The following is a 12,726-nucleotide window of genomic DNA, read 5'->3' on the forward strand; positions in this document are numbered from 1 at the left end:
TGTGTTTATGTGTGTGTGAGAGAAGGAGCGACAGAGGGAATGAGCCTGTTGGTTCCACCTTCCCTCTGCACAGCTTTCCGCCTCCATTCCAACAATCCTCTACATGTTGGGGGATGATCTTCTCCTCTTCTCCTCCAGCTGGATCCCCACATTGTGGGAAAACCACACACAGAGCTGTTTATACTGAATGAGACCATTGGTCCATCTAAGGTCACTTTTGTCTACCCTGGCCAGTATTGGCTTTCCAGGGGTTCAGAATGGGAACTCCTTCAGCCCAGCTGGAGATGCCCAGAACTGAATCTGGGACCTTTGACCTGCAAAGCAGATACTCTACTGCTGGGTTATGGCCCTTCTTCAAGCGATGGAAGTGATGCTATCAACTGCCTGACCTGGAATGCCTCCTCCAGGTGTGTTCTCAAGGAAAAGGCTCAGGACCACAATACCTCAAAGGATCGCCTCTTTCCATATGAACCTACCGGACCCTGAGATCATCTTCTGAGGCCCTTCTTCGTGTGCCTCCTCCACGAGAGGTCAGGAGGGTGGCAACACGAGAACGGGTGCTTCTCTTCAGTGGCTCCCCGTCTGTGGAATGCTCTCCCCAGGGAAGTTTGCCTGGCGCCTTCACTACACACCTTTAGGCACCAGGCAAAAACATTACTTTTCAACCAGATCTTTGCCTGACTTGATCTATATCCTATACCCTTTTTTAAAAATGCTGGCTCTTTGGGGTTTTTTATTGGGTTGTTGGTTTTGTTTTGATTTTATGTATTTGATATTTTATGTGGTCAGGTCTGAGACCTTCGGGTATAGGGCGGTATAGAAATTAAAGAAATAATAATAATAATTAATAAATAAAAAGTGCCATTTGAAAATCGAGTGCACGCAGTTTCCCATTACACTGACCGACAGAACTCAGGAGCAAAGGAAAACCCAGGCATTGTTATCAAAATGAGCCACGTGAATTCAAAACATTAGTGTGTTCTTGGAAATGCCAGCATACATCGCCCCTCATTTTAATTAAAACTTAAATTAATTTTAATTAAAAAATCAATCTTTGTAATGAGAGCAAATATCACCTAACACTCTATTTTCAGTTTTGCTACCCTGCAGCTATCTTGATTATGGGAACGAAAGGAATGCTTTTCAACAAGTCTAGCCAATTCTCTCTCCCTCCACCCTCCTCTCCAGTTTTGTTTTCCAGTTTGCTCACAACACTGAACAATTTACGGGTTGCATGCATTTAAATGCAGGGACATTCCTAACGGTCTTTGGTTGTGTGTGTATATTTGACTCTGGAAGGGTTAGCAATGCAAATTGATAAAAGTCAATGTGCATTAAACATCTTCCCATTCACACTGGGTCCCAATCATGCAATGATTCCCATGTGTGCAGTGGGAGTTTCCTCCCAGTGCCCTCCCCAAACCCCTAAAACAGATTTAGGAGATTGTTCCATTGCACAGCCAGAAATACTTCCACGGACAGAACACTCACATAGTGTTACTTTGGATACAAGCCACTGGCTACAGGGGATTTCACAGAGACTCCAGGAAGCTTGTCGCTACTAGCAAACAGCAATGTGAACTGGCACCCCAGTCCTGGAAGCAATAAATATACACATGGAGGAAGCGTTCATGAATTGATGACCTTATTGGATTTTGAATAGGTCAGGGTTCCTCAAACTCGGCCCTCCAGATGTTTTTGGCCTACAACTCCCATGATCCCTACCTAGCAGGACCAGTGGTCAGGGATGATGGGAATTGTAGTCTCAAAACATCTGGAGAGCTGAGTTTGAGGAAGCCTGGAATAGGTGCTCACCTGGATGCAAGACATCTGACTACAGAATCTTAGAGTTGGAAGGAAACCAAGGGTAATCTAGCCAACCTCCTGCAATGAAGGAATCTCAGCTACAGCATCTATGACAGATGGCTATCCAACCTCTGCTTAAAACCCCTCAAGGAAGGAGAATCCACCATCTCTCGTGGGAGTCTGTTCCACTGCCGAACAGATCTTACCGTCAGAAAGTTTTTCTGAATGTTTAGTCAGAATCTCCATTCTTGAGCCATTGGTTTGAGTCCTACCTTCCACAGCAGGAGAAAACAAGCATGTTCCCTCCTCCATGTGACAGCCCTTCAGATATTTGAAGATGGCTATCATATCTCCTCACAGTCTCCTCTTTACCAGGCTAAACATACCCAGCTCCTTCAAGTGCACCTTGTAAGACTTAGCTTCCAGACCCTCGATCATCTTGGTTGCCCTCCTCTGCACACCTTCCAGCTTGTCAACATCCTTCATAAATTGTGGTGCCCAGAACTGGACATCGTATTCCAGGTGTGGTCTGACCAAGGCAGAATAGAGTGGTACTATTATTTTCCTTGATCTGGACACTAGACTTCTGTTGACGGAATCTAAAACAGTGTTAGCTTTTTTTTGCTGCTGCATCACACTGTTGACTCACGTTAAGTTTGTGATCTACCAAGACCCCTAGATGTGGCCCCGATTGACACTAAATGCTGTAAACATGTATCGTTACATGTTGCATATAAGCTGCTGTTAGAATCACTGGAATGAAAAGCTGGATATAAATCTTCAGAATAACAACCAAATAAATTTCTGTTTGTTTGTCTGGAGACGATTCTTTCCCAGTTTAGTGTCCTCTGCAAATTTGATGAGCATCCCCTCAATACCTTCAACCAAGTCATTTATAAAGGCATTGAGCAACAACCATTTCAACTCAGGATATCCCTGTTTTCAAGACCAACAACACAACTTCCCAATATCACATCATGGAACAACAACACATGAATATAATGGTACCTCGGGTTACGTACGCTTCAGGTTACATACGCTTCAGGTTACAGACTCTGCTAACCCAGAAATAGTACCTCAGGTTAAGAACTTTGCTTCAGGTTGAGAACAGAAATCGTGCTCTGGCGGCGCAGTGGCAGCAGAAGGCTCCATTAGCTAAAGTGGTGCTTCAGGTTAAGAACAGTTTCAGGTTAAGAACAGACCTCCAGAATGAATTAAGTACTTAACTCGAGGTACCACTGTATATGAAGCTGCCTCATTCCAGTAGCCAATACTGTAAGTCCACTTGATCCAGTATCTTTTGTTTCAAGTGATAGTGGTATCTAGGCAGGCATCTCTTTCTCAGTGCTGCTCCCTGTGGGCTTTAAAACTGGAGATGCCAACGACTGGGCATGCAAAGCATGAAGTCTGTAGCTGAGACATGTCACAGAAAATTTGTACTGTTCTTATTTCACAAGGTAAAAGGGACGTGGGTGGCGCCGTGGGTTAAACCACTGAGCCTAGGACTTGCCGATCAGAAGGTCGGCGGTTCGAATCCCCGCAACGGGGTGAGCTCCCGCTGTTTGGTCCCTGCTCCTGCCAACCTAGCAGTTCAAAAGCACATCAGAATGCAAGTAGATAAATAGGTACCACTCCGGTGGGAAGGTAAACGGCGTTTCCGTGTGCTGCTCTGGTTCGCCAGAAGTAGCTTAGTCATGCTGGCCACATGACCCGGAAGCTGTCTGCAGACAAACGCCGGCTCCCTCGGCCAATAAAGCAAGATGAGCGCCGCAACCCCAGAGTCGGCCACAACTGGACCTAATGGTCAGGGGTCCCTTTACCTTTACCTTATTTCACAAGGTGGGCATAAATGATAAAGGAACGCTTTCTGAAAACGCCGATGCCATACGTGACTCAGGTTACTATCCTGCACATGCTCTCCACCTATCATAAACAGGCTTTGCTTCCAAGCAATGTTCTTCAACCTCTCCACCATCGCCAGCCAGCTTAGTCAACAGCCAGGGATGATGGAAGATGTAGTCTAACATCACATGGCGACTCAAGGTTGAAAAAACAGTGCCATGAGGACTTGACGTTAACCACCACGCATGGACTAGCACACAGTGTGCTGAACAAAAGATAACAACCAGCCTGTTTATTAGCTGCTGTCTGCTCTGCTGCCAAAAGAGGATTCCTTCATAGACAAGGAACTAATGATCAGCCTCCACTCTCATCTCCGGAGGTCCTTCTTCACTTCCTTTTTTCCTCCCACAATGGGAGTCGTTTTCATCGACCTGCCAAAACGTGACAGAGTTCTGCCCCCTCTTTTTCAGCTTCCTCTTCTGACCCCGCATGAGCAATGGTCTCTTTGGTGGTTGGTGAGGCAGGGACCTCCCATTTGTGAAGGTTTTCGACTGCTCGCCAGCTGCTACGCGTGTGTTCCAATTAATGCTCTCACCCTTCAGAGCTAGCTTGTTTACTTGCGTGCTCCCAATGTGTGGGCTTGGGGGTCAAAACCGTGCTCCCTCCCATATGTCAGGAGATAAACGCAGGAACACTGCAAGAACCCACAGTCCTTGTCATCATAGCATCTCCAGTTCATTCCAGGACAGGATGTGAGGAAATCAAAATGGGCAAGGATTATGTAATGCACATTAAGACATCAAGGAGCAATGTAAACACTTAGGCTGTCTTGGAGCTTGTGCAAAAGCCTTTCCAGTCAATTTTCATTCCATACACATCTGCCTTTACTTTTGGAGGGTAGGATATCATGGTAAGGTAAAAGGTAAAGGACCCCTGGACGGCTAAGTCCAGTCAAAGACGACTATGGGGTTGCTGCGCTCATCTCGCTTTCAGGCCGAGGGAGCCAGTGTTTGTCTACAGACAGCTTTCCGGGTCATGTGGCCAGCAGGACTAAACCGTTTCTGGTGCACGGAAGACTGTGAAAGTGCCAGAGTGCACGGAAACACTGTTTACCTTCCCACCACAGTGGTACCTATTTATCTATTTGCACTGGTGTGCTTTCGAACTGCAAGGTTGGCAGGAGCTGGGACAGAGCAATGGGACCTCACCCCGTCATGGGGATTCGAACCACCAACCTTCCAATCAGCAAGCCCAGGAGGCTCAGTGGTTTAGACCACAGCACTACCCGCGTGGTATTAACAATGCTTAAAAAATCAGAAATTCTCTGTGGAGTCACTCCCTGACACCTCTCAGCCTTTCCTCTCCCATGTAAACCCCTCCAGCTAACCTCTAACATTGGTTGAGTATTATGGCTGGGCAATATATTGATAATATCGTTCAAAACTGGTTTGAAGTCCATATTGTGATATCGGTTTCATAATTTTTGACCTGGCAATATATCGCGAATCCTGGTGTGTGTGTGTGTGAGAGAGTGCTGTGCAAAAATCACAATGTGGGGAAAACCATGAAGCCATCCAACATAGCTCCTTTTGATTTATCAGTATATCGCAATGTTTAGCTGGTGATATATCACAATGTTGAGAACCAGGTATCACCCAACCCTACTGAATATCACAGCATCTGATAGCTCAGTTCGTAGAGCATGAGACTCTAAATCTGAAGGCTGTGGGTTCAAGCCCCATGTTGGGCAAAAGATTCCCTTCCAACTCTACCATTTTATTATCTATGATCAGCACTACAGACCCGCAGGAAGAAGCAGAATTCAACTCATTTCATATGAGTACCTAATTTGCACTTTCTGAAACACAGCCATCATTTGAAAACTGTGCTTCGGCGGATCTTGCAGTAAAGTTCTTAAGCCAAGCTGGGTGTACAGCAATGCACAGACTAGATTGAAGTGTGCATCAAAATGCACATATTTGTGAAAATGACATGCATTGTATTAGGAAAATATGCTTTGCAAAAAAAAAAAGTGTATTTGTTTGCTTCTTAAAATATATACACTGCCTGACTGCAGGGTGCGGGGAACCCACCTCAAAGCTGTTTACAAATTAACCAAAGTTGCATTTTAAACATGTGTGTATTGGGATAAATATGCACCCAAATACTGGTGAAATTTCTTGATGATTTCAAAACATATATAATCACAAACTGATGTGGAAAGTGGAGAACCGAGCTTAAGATTGGAAGGAGAAACTGAGAAAAACCAGAAGTGACAGATTTACCCATCTCTAATCAGCATCGATGTTGGGTGTTTAACTTTGTGTTAGATATTACTTTCATAAAAACCATTTACTAGCCTCTCTCTTGACACTATTGCAACTGTGGGGTCGCCAACTTTAATTGGATTAACGCTAACCCAATTCCCTCTGAAGCAGAGTCGCCTAATCCATTTCAGACTTTTATTTATTTATTGACTTAGCATATCTCACCCTTCTGGTATAAATAAACCACTCAAGGCAGTTTACAACACATAAAAATTCTAATTCCATGAAAACAGTGGCAATAAAGGGGACAGGGCCAGCAGCTTAAAAACCATAAAAAATATTGTATGTGTACCCCACAAAATAAAAGCCTGACAGAATAAAAAGATACTGAACCACTGGGCAGAAATTCTAATTTGTTTGGATTTTAATGAGAAACTACCTAATTCACACTTCCCGAAGCAAGATGCAAACTGAAGAACAGCTACACTTCAAAATTCCCCCTCCTCTGTATTTTGCAAGGCAGGTCTCTAACCAAGACAATATTTACAAAAATTCTTCCATTAGGAACAAAGGCACCTAATATGCATGCTGTAGTGAAAATGAAATGCAAAATATTAGGGGAACATGAGTGCAAAAATGTTAATGTTAGAACTGCATGCAAAAATGTGCTTATTAGGAGACATGTATGTGAAAATGCTGACAGACCTTCATGATTAATACGTCCCACAATGCCTATCAAAATTATACCTCAATGCAGGCTTCAAGGAAGGAAACCAAGGCACAAAATAAACACTCAAGCCCTTCAAGATCCTATTAAGTCAGATTGCTTCCAAACGACTCTTAAGGACTATCTGCTTTCGGAGTTCGCTGATAACATCGAGGAACACTGGACCAAGCTAAAGGCATCCATTATTGCAGCCTGTGAACAAACTATTGGATACCAAACCAAGAAACAGCAGGACTGGTTTGATGAGAATGATAGTGAGATTGAACGCAATATCGACAAGAAAAGGAATGCTTTTTTGGATCTGGCAAAGAGATAGAAACTAAGAAAAAAACCTATGCCAACTCTAAGGCACAGAGTTTCTTTAAAGCCACAAAGACCATCTATGGACCAATAATTCATGAAATATGCCCCCTACACTCAACAGACGGTCCCACACTTCTAAAAGATAAAGAAGCTATTGCATTGCACTGGGACATTACCAGCATCTCCTTAACCACAACTCCCCCGTAGCTGCTGAGGTCCTCTCACAAATTTTACAAAAACAAATTAGAAATGAGCTAGCAGCAGGAGAGTTGGGTACAGCTATTAACTAAATGAAAAACAACAAAGCCAGCGGACCTGATGGGATACCTGCCAAAGCCTTCCAAATGGGCAGAATTGAACTAACCAGAAAAAATTGTGAGCATCCTTCAGCTCCTCCATGCTAATATGACAGCAACAATCACAGATAACAATGGCTCTTAAAGTGAACCATTCACAGCGGGATCAGGTGTTAAACAGGGTTGCGTTATCGCCCCAACTCCATTCACTATTTTCATTCCCCTGATCCTATACATTGTTGAAAGGAAGGAAACTCCCCAGCAGGGTAGAAACCATATATCCAACAGATGGAAAGGTCTTTAACTCGAGAAGGCTGAAAGCAAAGAGTAAGGTTACCATAACTTCTGTCTTAGAGCTTCAATATGCTGATGACAACGTAGTGTGTGCACACTCAGAGGATGACCTCCAAACCATCCTAAATAGCTTTGCAGAAGCTTACAAAAAGCTTGGCCTATTGCTCAACATCCAAAAAACCAAAGTGCTGCACCAACAAGCACAAAAAAACCCCTCTGCAGTGCCACAAATCCAACTTAATGGTGTAACATTGGAATGTGTTGATCACTTCTCCTACCTGGGCAGCTATCTTTCCACAAGGGCCAACATTGATGATGAAATCCAGTATTGCGTAAGCTCTGTGAGTGCAGCTTTCTCCCGATTGAAGTGCAGAGTGTTTGTGGACTGGGACATTCTCAGGGAAACCAAAATGCCTGTTTACAAAGCTATTGTATTACCAACCTTACTGTATGCTTGTACCACTTATAAACGGCATCTACAACTCCTCAAAAGATTCCATTAAAAAAAAATTGCATATCATTTGGGAAGACAGGTGAACTAATGCCAGTGTACTGGAAGAAGCAAAGATGACAAGCAATGGTTCTTCAACATCTACTTTGATGAACTGGTCATGTTGTTTGGATGCCTGATTATTGTCTTCCAAAGCAACTACTCTATTCCGAACTTAATAATGGAAAGCGTAATGCTGGTGGTCAACAAAAGAGGTTCAAAGACTCTCTCAAGGCAAATCTTTAAAAATGTAGTATAAACACCAACAATTGGGAAACACTGGCCTGTGAGCGCTCCAGTTGGGGAACAGCCTTTACCAAAGGTGTCATGGGCTTTGAAGACGTTCGAACTCAGGACAAAAGGGAGAAACGTGCAAAGAGGAAGGCATGCTTGGCAAACCCTCACTGTGATCAACTCCCACCCAGAAACCTGTGTCCCCACTGTGGAAGGGTGTGTGGGTCCAGAATTGGCCTCCACAGTCACTTACGGACTCACTGCTAAGACCATGTTAATGGAAGACAACCTTACTCGGCTATGAGTGATCATCAAAGGAGAAAGGTTACACAACATGATTGCCATGCATGAGACTCTTTATCTCAGGGTCCTGCATTGCAGACTCCTGCTTTGCAGGGGGTTGGACTAGATGACCCTCAGGATCCCAACGCTATGAGTCAAGGATTCTAAGATTCCAGGGTAGCAATGCGGGGATGAGATAGGAAGCAGGCAAGGTGTGCAGGAAACAGCAAACAATGCTCAGGATCAACAGTGCATGCTGGGTAGACAAAGCACTGGGATCTCCTAGGGCTTGGAATACAAGCGCTTCATTATTTTTTTTTAGTTATTGTCCCCCTCACCCCCATGTTTTTAACTGTTTCACCTTGATTCCCTGTCAGAGAAAAAGACAGGGTATAAAGAAATATGTGATAATATCCAGCCACATGGAATACGTAGTTAGCACATGCTCAACAGTTCACAGTGCTGCGTGTCTGCAGTCAAGTCAATGTGTTATTGCCACCCTGGGTTTATCTGGGTTCTCTGGTGTGGAGGATTAAGGGGGGTGGGTTTAAGGTTATCAATGGCCATAGGGAGAGGCAGGAACACTTCTGCACATTTCCATTGCCATCCCCATCAGTTGTCTCACGGCACAACCCTACTCAGAGATAAGTCCCCTCTGAGCTCATCTGAGGCTTACTTACAGGTTTAAGTGGATATAGGACGGCAGCTTTTGTGAGTCACCACGTAGCCAACGCTGTGAGTCATCGCATGGTTATGTAGCACCCGTGACATCGCCCTAAACCAGAGAAGACAAGCAGCTGTGAGTAAGGACTGTGTCACAGGCTCCAGGCCTTGGAGAAGGGAACTTCTTCGCCTGGGAGCGATGCTGCAGAGTTCTTGAGGACTGTATGTTCGTCTGGGCCTCAGAGTCTTGCTTGGTTGCAGCAAAGACCAGGGAAGGGGAAAAGTAGACAAATGCCACCTCTATGGCCCTTGGGACATTTCCCGCACCACGCCCTTTCCCAGGCCACGCCCCCATCCCCAGGTTGTGCCCCTCAATGGCCCTGAACTGCTTCCTCCTCAAACACTTTTGTGTGGGTGGAGTGCATCCCTGAACTGTGATAACGCCTTTTGCCCAGCAAGATGAAAGATGGAGGCAGAGGGCCTTCTTGGTAGTGGCGCCCTCCGTGTGGTGCGCCCTCCCATCAGACGTCAAAGAGATAAAGAACTACACAACTTTTAGAAGATATCAGAATGCAGCCTTGTATCGGGAAGTTTTTAATGCTTGATGTTTTATTATGGTTTCATATGTGTTTTATATATGCTTCTATTATTATTATTATTATTATTGTTGTTGTTGTTGTTGTTGTTGTTCTGAATGGAGAGCTGTATCTCTATAAATAATTTTTATTTTTAAGTTGTAACACTTTTACTGACATACAAATCAAATAATTTCCCAATAAAACATACAGTCGTACCTTAGAAGTCGAATGGAATTCGTTCCGGAAGTCCGTTTGACTTCCGAAACGTTTGAAATAATAATAATAAATAATAAATTTTATTTATACCCTGCCCACTCCAACCAAGACTGGGCTCAGGGCAGCTAGCAACCAATAATAAAAACAAGTTGATTAAAATACAATTTAAAAAAACAAGATTAAAATACAACATTAAAACATTAGGATGAAGCCTCTTCACAGGAGGAGAAAGGAAAAAGAAAGAGGGGGAGGGAATCAAACTGATTCTAAGCCAAAGGCCAGGTGGAACAACTCTGTCTTACAGGCCCTGCGGAAAGAAATCAGATCCCACAGGGCCCTGGTCTCATTAGACAGAGCGTTCCACCAGGCCGGAGCCAGTGTTAAAAAGGCCCTGGCTCTGGTTGAAGCTAATCTAACTTCCTTAGGGCCCGGGACCTCTAGGGTGTTGCTATTTATGGACCTTAAGGTCCTCCGTGGGGCATACCAGGAGAGGCGGTCCCATAGGTACGAGGGTCCTAGGCCGTGAAGGGCTTTAAAGGTCAAAACCAGCACCTTAAATCTGACCCTGTACTCCACCGGGAGCCAGAGCAGCTGGAAAAGCACTGGGTGAATCTGCTCCCATGGCAGGGCCCCTGTGAGTAGCCTCACTGCAGCATTCTGCACCCGCTGGAGTTTCTGGGACAGCTTCAAGGGCAGCAACTTACAGTAGTCAAGCCTGGAGGTGACCGTCGCATGGATCACTCTAGCCAGGTTGGGGCAGGAAAGGTAAGGGACCAACTGCTTGATGTGGCGAAGGTGGATAAATGTCGCCTTGGCTGTTGCTGTAACCTGCGCCTCCATGGAAAGGGAGGCGTCAAGGATTACACCCAAACTCTTAACAGAAGGCAATGGCACTAATTGGGCCCCCACAAGAGAAGGGAGTTGGTTCCTCATCCCCATACCATGCTTTGATATTCCCTAACCAAGTGTTTTCACTGCATCCATGTCAAGGGCAGTCTTGTGTCTAAAATACCAGTTGCAAGAAACCACATTCAATTCCTGCTTGTAGACTTGCCATGGGCACCTGGTTAGCCACTGTGAGAACAGGACACTGGGCTAGACAGGTCAACAGCCTGATCTACCAGGGCTCTTCATCACACACTTCAAAGAGTGTTGCAACTACAAGAAAGAAGATTCCACCTAAACATTAGGAAGAACTTCCTGACAGTAAGAGCTGTTCGACAGTGGAATTTGCTGCCAAGGAGTGTGGTGGAGTCTCCTTCTTTGGAGGTCTTTAAGCAGAGGCTTGACAACCATATGTCAGGAGTGCTCTGATGGTGTTTCCTGCTTGGCAGGGGGTTGGACTCGATGGCCCTTGTGGTCTCTTCCAACTCTATGATTCTATGATTCTATGATTCTATAATCTTCTCCAGGCCCACACTCTCCCTGCATTGCTGGGCTCCAACTCCCATTGTCCCTGACCATTGGGCATGCTAGCCAGGGCTGCTGGCAGATGAGGTCCATCCAGGGGAGCAGCCCCTGGCTAAGGAAGGCTGGTTCAAGATTGCTGTAAGACAGGGGGGAAATGCCGAAAATTTTCAACCCACCTCCCAGTAGGCGATACAAAACAAACTAACGATCGTCTCCTGGCTTTAATATTAATGAGGTGCTGCTGGTTGTTTCAGGTCTGCAATGTGGCTTTTGTGCTGGAGGCGGCTGCAACATCACACCTGTTCCCGAACCAGAGATGATCAAATAAAAAAGGTCTTTCCCGTTTGGATTGAAGGGTGTGTAAACAACCTTTGAGCCAAATCTCCGGCTGTGAGGAATTGCACGTTGCTTTTCCCCATTTTTTATTTATTTATAAAAATAAATAAATTGTGATGCCCGACCCGCCGCTGCAAGTGCTTCTGCTCAGGGTTTAAAGAGCTAGCTAATCAGGCAAATCCCCTGTTTTAAAAAGCAGAAAACAAAACACTGCTGTCATCTGATCAAAGGGAAAAGGTTGCCTAGTACTTCCCTTCCCCTCTATTTGAATATCACCATTTGCTTCCCTTAATTGGAAGCACAGGAACAAACTGCAGCATGTCTGCAAGGCAGTGCTGACAAGTTTGCTTGGACCACAGCTTTGCTCTCATCTACCCACCCCAAAACCATAAAGAAGGCTGATCGCCGAAGAACTGATGCTTTTGAATTATGGTGCTGGAGGAGACTCTTGAGAGTCCCATGGACTGCAAGAAGATCAAACCTCTCCATTCTGAAGGAAATCAGCCCTGAGTGCTCACTGGAAGGACAGATCCTGAAGCTGAGGCTCCAATACTTTGGCCACCTCATGAGAAGAGAAGACTCCCTGGAAAAGACCCTGATGCTGGGAATGGTGGAGGGCACAAGGAGAAGGGGACGACAGAGGACGAGATGGTTGGACAGTGTTCTCAAAGCTACCAGCGTGAGTTTGACCAAACTGCGGGAGGCAGTGGAAGACAGGAGTGCTCTGGTCCATGGGGGCATGAAGAGTCGGACATGACTAAACGACTAAACAACAACAACAACACCCGCCCCCAAAACGCCAAGAACTATACAGGCGACTTCACAAGCAACACCAGGAAAGGAAATGACCACCAGCAGAATCCAGCGATCTTGCAGGATTGTACTGCTTGCGCAAAATCCCTACTTCTGCATGCATTTTTTGGCTGGTTCCTGGAACCAGTCCTATAGCCGATTTACCCCATGTAACACAATTTAAACCTAT

At 45.2% G+C, this 12,726-nt stretch overlaps 1 protein-coding gene across 10 annotated transcripts in view; it reads right to left on the bottom strand.

Moving 5' to 3' along the window:
- TENM4 (teneurin transmembrane protein 4) overlaps window positions 1-12,726 on the bottom strand; it is a 645,695-nt gene that overhangs the window by 552,930 nt on the left and 80,039 nt on the right. For 9 of the 10 annotated variants that reach the window (XM_081001708.1, XM_081001716.1, XM_081001714.1 and 6 more), the window contains exon 2: window positions 9,222-9,316. The exons of the other annotated variant lie outside the window; for it this stretch is intronic. The gene's annotated coding sequence lies outside the window, so the exon portion shown is untranslated. The remainder of the gene's footprint in view (window positions 1-9,221; window positions 9,317-12,726) is intronic. 10 annotated transcript variants of the gene reach the window in all.

Source organism: Podarcis pityusensis, assembly GCF_964106645.2.
Source record: "Podarcis pityusensis genome assembly, chromosome: 4".
In the NCBI taxonomy this organism is placed as follows: Eukaryota; Metazoa; Chordata; class Lepidosauria; order Squamata; family Lacertidae; genus Podarcis; species Podarcis pityusensis.